Source organism: Chiloscyllium plagiosum, chromosome 18 (genome assembly GCF_004010195.1).
Source record: "Chiloscyllium plagiosum isolate BGI_BamShark_2017 chromosome 18, ASM401019v2, whole genome shotgun sequence".
Lineage (NCBI taxonomy): Eukaryota > Metazoa > Chordata > Chondrichthyes > Orectolobiformes > Hemiscylliidae > Chiloscyllium > Chiloscyllium plagiosum.
The window spans coordinates 29,760,315-29,772,322 of NC_057727.1; positions in this window are offsets into that span (position 1 = coordinate 29,760,315).

Sequence of the window (12,008 nt, forward strand, 5' to 3'; positions counted from 1 at the left end):
GGTAGGTTTAGGACAGATGTTAGGGGTAGGTTCTTTACTCAGCGTGTCGTGAGTTCATGGAATGCCCTGCCCGTGGCGGTGGTGGACTCTCCCTCATTATGGGCATTTAAGCGGGCATTGGATAGGCATATGGAGGATAGTGGGCTAGTGTAGGTTAGGTGGGCTTGGATCGGCGCAACATCGAGGGCCGAAGGGCCTGTACTGCGCTGTATTCTTCTATGTTCTATGTTCTATGCGCTTCGCAGGAGGCTCCCAAGCACTGATGATGTCGCCTAGCCAGGGGATGAAACGTTTGCAACAAAAACTTCCAGCTCGGCGAACAAAACCACAACAACGAGCACCCGAGCTACAAATCTTCGCACAAACTTTGAACAGGAGAATGGGATTGAGAAACTTATCAGCTATGTTTGAATGGCAGAGCAGACTCGATGGGCTGAATGGCCTCATTTCTGCTCCTATGTCTTAGGTTCTCTCAGTTTGGAAAATGGATGCATGTATCGGGCACTACAGTTGTTATGGCTGATTTAATCTATGTATTGACTGCACAGATCAGATGCAAAGGACAGAGGAACAAAGAATCATATAGCATAGGAATAGATCCTTCGGCCCACTAAGCCAATAAATGACAGCTTTCTAAACTAAAAATTATTTGCCTCTATGCGTCTGTAACTATTTATTCCCTGCCTATTCATTTATCTGTAAAGATACCCCATAAACTATTGTTGCGATTGTATCTGCTTCTACCATCTCCTCCAGCAGTGCATTACAAGCACTTATCCAACTCTGTGTAAAATAACTTGCCTCTCATATCTCCTTTAAATTTTCCCCATTTTATCTTAAACCTTGTCCCCTGGTAATTGACAAACAAAGAAAAAAGAACAATACAGCACAGGAACAGTCTCTTCTGCCCTCCAGGCCTGCATCAAGTGGGCGGCACGGTGGCACAGTGGTTAGCACTGCTGCCTCACAGCGCGTGAGACCCGGGTTCAATTACCGCCTCAGGCGACTGACTGTGTGAAACCTTGTCCCCTGGTAATTGACAAACAAAGAAAAAAGAACAATACAGCACAGGAACAGTCTCTTCTGCCCTCCAGGCCTGCATCAATACATTGTGCCCTTCCATACTAAAACTGTCCTCACTTACAGGGTCCTGTATCCCTTCCTATTCATGTATTCCGTCCAGGTGCTTTTAGAATGTTGCTATTGTGTCTGCAAACATTCTAGGATAAATTGAGGACTGCAGATGCTGGAGATCAAAGTTGAAAAGTATGGCGCTGGAAAAGCACAGCAGGTCAGGCAGCATCTGAGGAACAGGAGAATCGACATTTCGTGCATAAGCCCTTCATCAGGAACGGTGGGGGGGGGGGGAGCTGAGAGGTAAATAGGAGGGTGGGGGTGGGGTTGAGGAATCAGACCACCTATACTATCCTTCAAATCATTTATATATATATATATTACAAACAACACGAGATCCAGCACTGATCCCTGTAGAACACCACTGGTCACAGATCTCCAGTCAGAATAAAACACCCTTCTACCATTACTTTCTGTCTTCAATCATCAAGCAGGTTGTGTACACATCTTACCAGCTCACTGCAGACCACATGTGACTTCACCTCTTGTATCAACCTGCTATAACTGACTTTGTTCAAGACTTCACTAAAATCCATGTACAATCATTACTGCTCTGCTCTCAATCATCTTTGTCACTTTGTCAAAAAACTCAATCAAGTTTGCGAGAGCCATGCTGCCTATTGCTAATAAGTCCATATTTTTCCAAAAGTGAATAAATTCTATACCTAATAATCTCTAAAATTTCTCTCTATGACACCATAAGGTTCACTGGCCTGTAATTTCCTGGATTATCTCTGTTGCTCTTTTATCTGAAGTAAATGTCAGACCCTTGGAGAATGCAATCAGCAAATCAATCATGGGGAACAGGAAAATGGCAGATTTTCCAATAAGCCAATTTTTACATTGCATTCTTTACCCTGAAGAACAATGTACATTCCAAAGTTAAGAGATAAGCAAGGTGCTAATTGAGGGAAAGATCTTCTAATAGCTTCTATCTCAAGAGATAAAGTATTTCACAACCAATGATACTAAACACAGACAAACCTTAAGGACCTGATGGCCTGCATTCACGTATTTTAGTGGAAGTGGCTGCAGAGATATTGGAGACGTTAGTTGAAATATTCCTGAACTGAATGAATTTGGCAAAATTCCAGCAAATTGGAAAACAGATCCTGTGATGCCCACTTTCAAGAAAGGAAGGAGACAGAAGGCAGGAAACTATAGGCCATTTGGAGTAACATCTGTCACTAGGAAAATGCTAAAGTCATGAAGGAAGAAATAGCAGGCCATTGAGAAAAGCTTAACACAATCAAACAGAGTCAGTCAATGTAGTTTTGTGAAAAGCGAGTCATGTTTAACAAATTTGCTAGACTTCTTTGAGGATGTAATAAGCAGAGTTGATAAAGGGAACCGATAATTGTAGTCTATTTGGATTTCAAAAAGGCAGTCAATAAACTGCCACATGTTATTTCATAAGTTAAGAGATCATGATATTGGGGGGTTATGTATGAACATGGACTGAAGATCAGGATTAATATGTCTTTTTAAGTTGGAAAGATGTAATCTGTAGAATGCCTCAAGAATCAGCTGTAGGGTCTCAATTACTTACTACTGACAATGACTTACAGGAGTGGGCACAGTGTAAAGTATCTAAACTTGCTACTGATGCAAAAACAGGTGGAAGGGCATGTTATGATGAGGATCTAAGGAATCTGTAAGAAGGTCGGATAAGTTGAGTGAGTGAGAAAAAACTTAGCATATTGTGTTTAATGTAGAGAAGTGTGAGGTCATGCACTTTGATAGGAAATGTAGAGTGACTACAAAAATGTGCACACAGAGGGATGTGGGTATTCTTTTGCATGAAACACAAAAATTATCTTGGAGATGCAGCAAATAATTAAGAAGGCAGATTTTAGGCTTTCTTTGTGTGGGGATTAATGTTTAAACCTTGGAAATCTTGTTACCACTGTGCAGAGTGTTTGGGAAGGTTGCATCTGAAGTATTCTGTATTTAAGAAAGGCTGTACTGACATTGGAAACAGTTCCTAAGAGTTTCACTGGGCTGATTGCTGGGATGAGAGGTTAACTTAGCAAGAATGGCTAAGCTATTGATTAGAGTCATAGACTCATAGGGTCATTGAGCCATAGAATCATACAGCATGGAAACAGACCCTTCAGTCCAATTTGTCTGCACCAACCAGACATTCCAATCTGACCTAGACCCATTTGCCAGCATTAGTTCATATCCCTCTAAACCCTTCCAATTCATAGGCCCATCCAGATGCCTTTTAAATGTTGAAATAATACCTGCCTCCACCACCTCCTCTGGCTGCTCATTCTACATATGCATCACCTCTGAACGAAAACGTTACCTTTCCGGTCCCTTTTAAATTTTTTCCCTCTCATCTTAAACCTGTGCCCTCTAGATTTGGACTCCCCTACCCTGGGAAAGATATCTTGGCTATTCACCCTATCCCATGTCCCTCATGGTTTTATAAATCTCTCCAAGACCATCGCTCAGCCTCTGATGCCCCAGCAGAAAAACGCCCCAGCCTATTCAGCCTCTCCCTATAGCTGAAACCCTCCAATCTTGGCAATATCCTTCTAAGTCTTTTCTGCACCCACTCAAGTTTAACATAATCTTTTCTACTGCAGAGAGACCAGAATTGAATTCAATATTCTAAAAATGGCCTCACCAATGTCCTGTACACCCACAACATGACATCCCAATCCTACACTCAATGCACTGACCAAATGAGTTATTGAAACATACAAGTTTCTGAGGGGCAAAAATAGATATTAAGAAGATCTTTCAGTAGTGGATGAACCTCGAACTGAGGGACATAGTTACAGAATAAGAGGGCACACATTTAAAATTGAGGTGTAAAGGATTTTCTTCTCCCAGAAGATATTAAATATCTGGAATTCCCTAAGCCAGAGAACAGTAGAGGCCATATCACTGGAAGTGCATAAAAAGAAGGTAGATAGACTGTTAAAATCTCAGGGAGTTGATGGTTATGATGAGCTGGCACAAAAAGGAGCTGAGGGCTTTGGCAGATCAGACATGATTTTGTTGAATGGTGGGTAGGCTTAGAGGGGACCGGAAGGCCTATTCCTCCTCCTATTCCTTTGCGCTCAGACAGACTGTCCCAACTGGAAATGTACAGAGGAGCCCTCAATCGTGGGAGTAGGAATCTTTGGTAGAAGGGGCAGGGCATCAGCTGTTGACCATCAGTTCTGCCCACTTTAAGATTTTTCAGGCCGTAACTACATTTAGGTGTTGTCCAGTAGTGTGGTTGCAGCTACAGGTCTTCTATGCATTAGTCTCGAATCCATGCAATTCTGGCCATTGAAGTTACATTGCAGAAACTGTCGTAATACTCCCAATTTACATCCAATTATTGGCCTTGTGCTTATGAGCCTCTATGACACTGCCCACTCTTTCCATGGAGCTATTCATGCTCTCATTGAATTCAGGAATGGCAAGACTCATGGAGTGGATAGACTGTCCATATTCTGTCCAAGGGCACAGTGGGTGGCACGGTGGCACAGTGGTTAGCACTGCTGCCTCACAGCACCAGAGACCCGGGTTCGTTTCCCGCCTCAGGCGACTGACTGTGTGGAGTTTGCACGTTCTCCCCGTGTCTGCGTGGGTTTCCTCCGGGTGCTCCGGTTTCCTCCCAAAGTCCAAAGATGTGCAGGTCAGGTGAATTGGCCATGCTAAATTGCCCGTAGTGTTAGGTAAGGGGTAAATGTAGGAGTATGGGTGGGTTGCGCTTTGGCGGGTCGGTGTGGACTTGTTGGGCCGAATGGCCTGTTTCCACACTGTAATGTAATCTAATCTAATCTAAACTAGCTTTCAAGAATTCTGCCAGATGTTCAGACACCTCCCCTTGCTATGCTCTCTTTGTCATTGCACCCTCTTTGTGATTGACCCTCAAGGCTCAGCATTTCTTATTACCTGAGCATGGTTGGTGCTATCCTCCATCCTCCGATGGGGACTACCACCCACTTCCATTATCTTTTTCACCTTCACATTTCTGCTATGCTCCTCACCCTGTGATAAACATTTTCCCCAAGGTCATTGTATCTGTGCTGCTGAGTATTGCACTTGATTGTGTGAATGTATCCTCTAAGGTGTTGCTGGATTGCCTGTTATCTCTTGGTGTTCCTCTGACCTTGACAAGGGAGTATATTGACAAGACAAGTTAATGTTTCTCTGCATTCCTATTACTGCAATATAGGAAGTCTGTACATTAAATCAAAGACATAGTAGTGAATCTATGTTCCATGAATTAGGCATTCACTGTTGCATAGACAAAATCCCATTTCATCTTTATTATTGAATGCTTTGTTGAGAATCTTGCAATTGCTAAAGTTTCATTTTTCAGTGGCATCAGGACTGCTATCTGGTTGTGACTAGCGGTGTTTGAAATAAAAATTTAAATGCATTTTTTAAAGTTTAGGTTGTTGGAATTTGGTGTATGCTTGGGTTACTAATTTTCTAATTTTAAGGCTTCTAATTTAAAAAAAAACAAGGTCAGACTGTCTTTTCAGACATGTGACCTAATCCACTGTATGTCAGAGAGCAGAACTGCCCAAATTGTTAATGATTTTTACTGTGTGGTTTCTAAAGGGTGGGGTAACTATTAGGGGAAGGTCTTGTTTTTGGTTCAGAATAATCAAGGATTTATTTTTAGTTCAGAAAACTCAGTAAGTGAATGCGTTAAGAGCAGTCCAGAGGAGACCCAAGTGAGGACAAAAGCCATGCTAGAAAGGAAGATAGGACAGGTCAGGTAAAGCACAGCCATCTTAGCAGAAAAATGGCTTGTGGAATTTCCAAACCAGGAATGTTTGGTTAGGAATTGTGCACATTATTAAAATCTGAGCAAGTCTAAGCTCTCTGTGCTGTGAGAAATCTTCGCAGTTCACAGAAAAAGTCTGGAGAGAATCAATTAAGTACAACTTAATAATTTGATTTATGGGAGAGATTTCTTTGAATTTTGGACTCTGAATAGAAAGATTCTGAATAGGATGAGACTTTGTTTTAAGATCTTTCAAACTGGGTTCTTATATTTTGTTAGCTACGTTTATTTTCTTTCATTTTCATCTTTTGTGTAATAAACATCTGTTCTATTGTTAAAGAAACACTCCAGCATTGTCTGATAATCATCATGTTAAAAGTTTAAAAAAAAAATCCATTTTGCCAAATTTAATCCTGGAATCTGAACAATACGTTAGTGCCCACCAGCTGTGTCATAATAGGGCCATTCCACTGACCTTCAGTATTGTGAATGAGAGGAGTTTCATGAATGTTCCAGTTCCCATCAAATCTATGGTGGGATCGTACCAAAGAAGCTGCTGTACACTGTCTGTATCATACTATCATCCTTACATCTTCCATGGCTCATCTTCTTAAAACATTCTTCCAGGTTAGAATTCAAAACAAAGATCTTCTCTATTCTGAGAATATTTCAGCAGGGGTCAAAAGCACAAGTCATAGATTATTGCACAAATTTAAGCAAATTAAATAAGGAAAACAAGTAATTTAAAATCAAGAAATTAACATAAAGTTTATGATGTAACCATTATAAAGACCTGACTACAAACTGAACATGGCTGAGAGCTAAACATTCCAGGATGTAAAGTGTCTTAAAAGGCATGGAAATCATGAAAGATGTTGAGTAGTTGTATTTATAAGGGACATAATTAAACCAAAAGAAAAGCAAATATTTTAGTAAGGGTGATTTTGCAATGAGAACATGTTGAGGTTGAAATTAGTTGGGGGCAGTTTTTGAAATCAGTGCCATTTACAGGAACCAACTGCATTTTTAGATTAATCACCCTGACTCACACATGAAGTATATGTCAAGCAGACAGGACAAAACCATACAGACCACTCACAATGCTCTTGAAGTGTATTACTCAAGATATGCTTTCATTTCTGACCATTGATCTGTAACAAATTTATAGATTTGATGCACCTTTGAAAGGATACAACATAGAACATAGAACATTACAGTGCAGTACAGGCCCTTCGGCCCTCGACGTTGCGCCACCCTGTCATGCTAATCTGAAGCCCATCCCACCTACACTATTCCATGTTCGTCCATATGCCTGTCCAATGACGACTTAAATGCACTGAAACTTGGCGAATCTACTATTGTTGCAGGCAAAGCATTCCATGTCGTTTCTACTCTCTGAGTAAAGAAACTACCTCTGACACTTGTCTTATACCTATCTCCCCTCACTTTAAAGTTGTGTCACCTTGTGTTTGCTGTCCCCATACTTGGAAAAAGGCTCTCCCTGTCCACCCTCTCTCACCCTTTGATCATCTTGTGTGTCTCGATTAAGTCACCTCTCAACCTTCTTCTCTCTAACGAGAACAGCCTCGAAGCCCTCAGCCTTTCCTCGTAAGACATTCCTTCCATACCAGGCAACATCCTAGTAACTCTCCTCTGCACACTTTCCAAAGCTTCCACATCCTTCTTATAATGCGGTGACCAGAACTGTACACAATACTCCAAGTGTGGCTATACCAGAGCTTTGTACAGCTGCAGCATAACAACCTGGTTCCAGAACTCAATCCCTCTATTAATTAAGGCCAGAACACTGTATGCTTCTTAACAACCCTGTCAATCTGGGTGGCAACTTTCAGGGATCTGTGTACATGGACACAGAGATCTCCCTGCTCATCTGCACTCCCAAGAATCTTACCATTAGCCCAGTACTTTGCATTCCGATTACTCCGTCCAAAGTGTATCACCTCACATTTGTCCACATTAAACTCCATTTGTCACCTCTCAGCCCAGCTCTGCATCCTATCTATGTCTCTCTGCAACCTAATACATCCTTCATCACTATCCACAACTCCACCGACCTTAGTGTCCCGCAAATTTACTAACCCACCCTTCTAAGCTCTCATTCAGGTCATTTATAAAAATGACCTGAACAGCAGTGGACCCAACACCGACCCTTGCTTGTACGCCGCTAGTAACTGAACACCAAAATGAACATGTTCCATCAACTACAACCCTCTGTTTTCTTTCAGCAAGCCAATTACTGATCCAAACTGCTATGTCTCTCACAATCCCATTCCTCCGCATTTTGTATAATAGCCTACTGTGGGGAACCTTATCGAATGCCTTGCTGAAATCCATATACACCACATCAACCAGTCTACTCTCATCTACCTGTTTGGTCACTTTGTCAAAAAACTCAATCGTTAGGCACGACCTACCCTTCACAAAACCATGCTGACTGTCCCTGATCAGATTATTCTTTACTAGATGGTTATAAATCCTATCTCTTATAGGATTCACTGGTTTGTAATTACCAGGGTTGTCTCTATTACCCTTTTTGAACAAGGGAACCACATTTGCTATCCTCTAGTCCTCAGGCACTATTCCTGTAGACAATGATGATTTGAAGATCAATGCCAAAGGCTCGGCAATCTCTTCCCTTGTTTCCCAGAGGATCCTAGGATAGATCCCATCTGGCCCAGGGGACTTGTCTATTTTCTTCTATCCGCTAACAATTTCTCATGTCCCCTCCTGGCTCTTCTGAGCTCTCCTTTTAGGTCTTTCCTGACTTCCTTATAACCCTCAAGCGCCCTAACTGAGTCTTCACATTTTGTCCTAACATAAGCCTTCTTCTTCTTCTTAACCAGGGATTCCACTTCCTTAGTAAACCACGGCACGCGTTCTATATCTTCCTTCCTGCCTGACAGGTACATACTTATCTAGGACACACAGGAGCTTTTCCTTGAATAAGCTTCACATTTTTAATGTGCTCATCCCCTGTAGTTTCCTTCCCCATTCTACGCTTCCTAAATCTTTCCTAATTGCATCGGAATTTCCCTTCCCCCAGCTGTAACTCTTGCTCAGTGGATTACACCTATCCCTTTCCATCACTAAAGTAAACCTGACAGAATTGTGATTGCTGTCTCCAAAGTGCTCACCTACTTCCAAATCTAACACCTGGCCAGGCTCGTTACCCAGTACTAAATCTAAAGTGGCTTTGCCCCTTGTCGGCCTGTCTACCTACTGTGAGGAGAAAGTGAGGTCTGCAGATGCTGGAGATCAGAGCTGAAAATGTGTTGCTGGAAAAGCGCAGCAGGTCAGGCAGCATCAGGGAACAGGAGAATCGACGTTTTGGGCATAAGCCCTTCTTTAAACGTCGATTCTCCTGTTCCCTGGATGCTGCCTGACCTGCTGCGCTTTTCCAGCAACACATTTTCAGCTGTCTACATACTGTGTCAAGAAGCCCTCCTGCACACACTGGACAAAAACTGACCCATCTATAGTACTTGTACTGTAGTGATCCCAGTCGATATTTGGATAGTTGAAGTACCCCATGACAACTACCCTGCCTCTCTCACTCCTATCGAGAATCATCTTTGCTATCCTTTCCTCTACATCTCTGGAACTATTCGGAGGCCTATAGAAAACTCCCAGCATGGTGACTTCTCCTTTCCTGTTTCTAACCTCAGCCCATACTACCTCAGTTAATGAGTCCCCAAACATCCTTTCTTCAACTGTAATATTGTCCCTGATCAACAATGCCACACCTCCCCCTCTTTTACCATCTTCTCTCTTCTTACTGAAACATCTGAATCCCGGAACCAGCAACAGCCATTCCTGTCTCTGCCCAATCCATATCTCCGTAATGGCCATAACATCGAAGTCCCAGGTACCAACCCACGCTACCACCCACTTTATTTCGGATGCTGCTTGCGTTGAAGTACACACACTTCAAACCAGGTTCTCGCTTGCCAGTGTCAGATACTTGATTATGGAACTCCCTACTCTCATCCTCTTCTGTACCTGTCCTACAATTTTGGTTCCCATCCCCCTGCTGTATTAGTTTAAATCCACCTTAATAGCTTTAGCGAATTTCCCACCCAATATATTAGTACCCCTCTGGTTTAGATGAAGACCGTCCTGCTTGTAGAGGTCCCACCTACCCAGAAAGAGCTCTAATTATCCAAAAACCCGAAACCCTCCCTCCTGAACCATCCCTGTAATTACTTATTTGTGAACAAGATTTCTGAAATGTAAATATATGCCTAAAACTGACTTTTTAATGACAGTTATAAACACCAACATTTTCAGAATCTTAATTGATTCCTTCAAGTGTTGTCATATATGAAATGAAATGTAAAATTATTCAATTTTCAACAATGTTGTGACACTCAATTAATGTTTCCTTCCTGTCATCTACTTCAGATTTCCTGTGACTCATTAGTATATATTTATTCTGACTGTCTTGTTGTAAAGATACATTTATAAGAACAGTTGTCATGATTAGTTTTTCCTGAACTTTTTCCACTGTTTTGTTCTCTGTGCGACTGATCCTCAACTGCACCCTGTTTAACTTGTCTTTCGATTGTACCAATTTTTAATATGAATTGTTTGGATTTTCCAAAATCATTCAAACTTGAACTCCCTCTAGCTCACTTTTGGCAGGTTATTACTAGACGCTCAGTTATCTTGAAAAAAATGTGACCCAAAAGCATGAAAAACATTAAATGTGCTGACAGTGAAGTAGTGGTTTTCTTTTCCAAGTGTTTGTGTGAAATGATCTGGTAAAGTGGATGCTGTTGATGCAATGCTTTACTGCATCCCCGTCAAAAAATGATAGATGTTCTTGTCTTTGAGCCTAAATCCCGACCAACCAGAAACATTTCCCAGTGAAACGCAGCAACTTTCCAGCTGTGCTTCTAATGTACCAAAGAAAAACTTGATTAAGGAGTATTTACTTCTCATTTGCAGAAGCTATTGTTCATTTATCTTCCTAAAAGAAACTGAATTTATTAAAATGTTGGTATGCTAATATATGAGTTTGACCATGTTACCATATCCTGATACAAAACAGACTTTATAAATCACAGAAATTACACATTCTAGTTGATGGAATACAAAGGATTTAGTGCTTTACTCTGGAAATTAAGGTTAGATGACCTATTTAAAGCACTATACACTGCAGAATGGGAGTTATAACTAGAAAAAGACTGTGTCAAAAAAATTTGGTCAATGACCACTGACAATGCATCGCTTTCCAAGGCCTTAGGAGGCAGATAAAGGTTGTATGGGTCAGCAACAGCTAACTTAAAGCATGGCCTCCTCAGGACTATCTACCAAAGTTACTCTTGGCCTTTAATCCCTCTGGACTGGATAATACCTTCAACAAGTATTGTGTAAGGGGTTTAGGGATTGGCATCAATTGTGATGATGTCACAGAGCTGCTTCCCACTGGGCATAAACAACGCAGAGTGGGCAGAGCTAGTTAATGTAAGATAGGGAGAGAGAAAAACACAGAGTTATAGAGTCATAGAGATGTACAGCACGGAAACAGACCCTTCAGTCCAATTTGTCCATGCCGACCAGATATCCCAACCCAATCTATCCCATCTACCAGCACCCAATCCTTCCTATTCATATACCCATCCAGATGTCTTTTAAATGTTGCAATTGTACTAGCCTCCACCGCTTCCTCTGGCAGCTCATTCCATTCATGTGTAGACAAGTAGGTGGAGTAGAGCTACTAGAATTAAGTGATGGAGTTATGAAATAGTCTTTCAATAATGTAACAATAAAATTGGACCCTGGTATGTCTCTGATTATAATCTCGAGTAGTATTTAGTGTTATTATATAACAAACATTTTATAAAGAAGTTTAAGCTTGAAGACACTTCTTAAACTTGCCTTCTCCTTGTCCATTCTGCCTTGAACCCAACCTCTTTAGACATGAGTATAAAAGCACATGACAAAAGAACCTACTGTTATTGTTATTCTTCATTCCAATCTATCCCAATTATAGAATTGAAAGCATCACATCATAGTCATTAACAAGGTAGGAATTGAAATCAGAAGCAAACCGGAACACAGTAGTCGTGGATGCCTCTACTCAGAATAGTACACAAATGCTACTGAT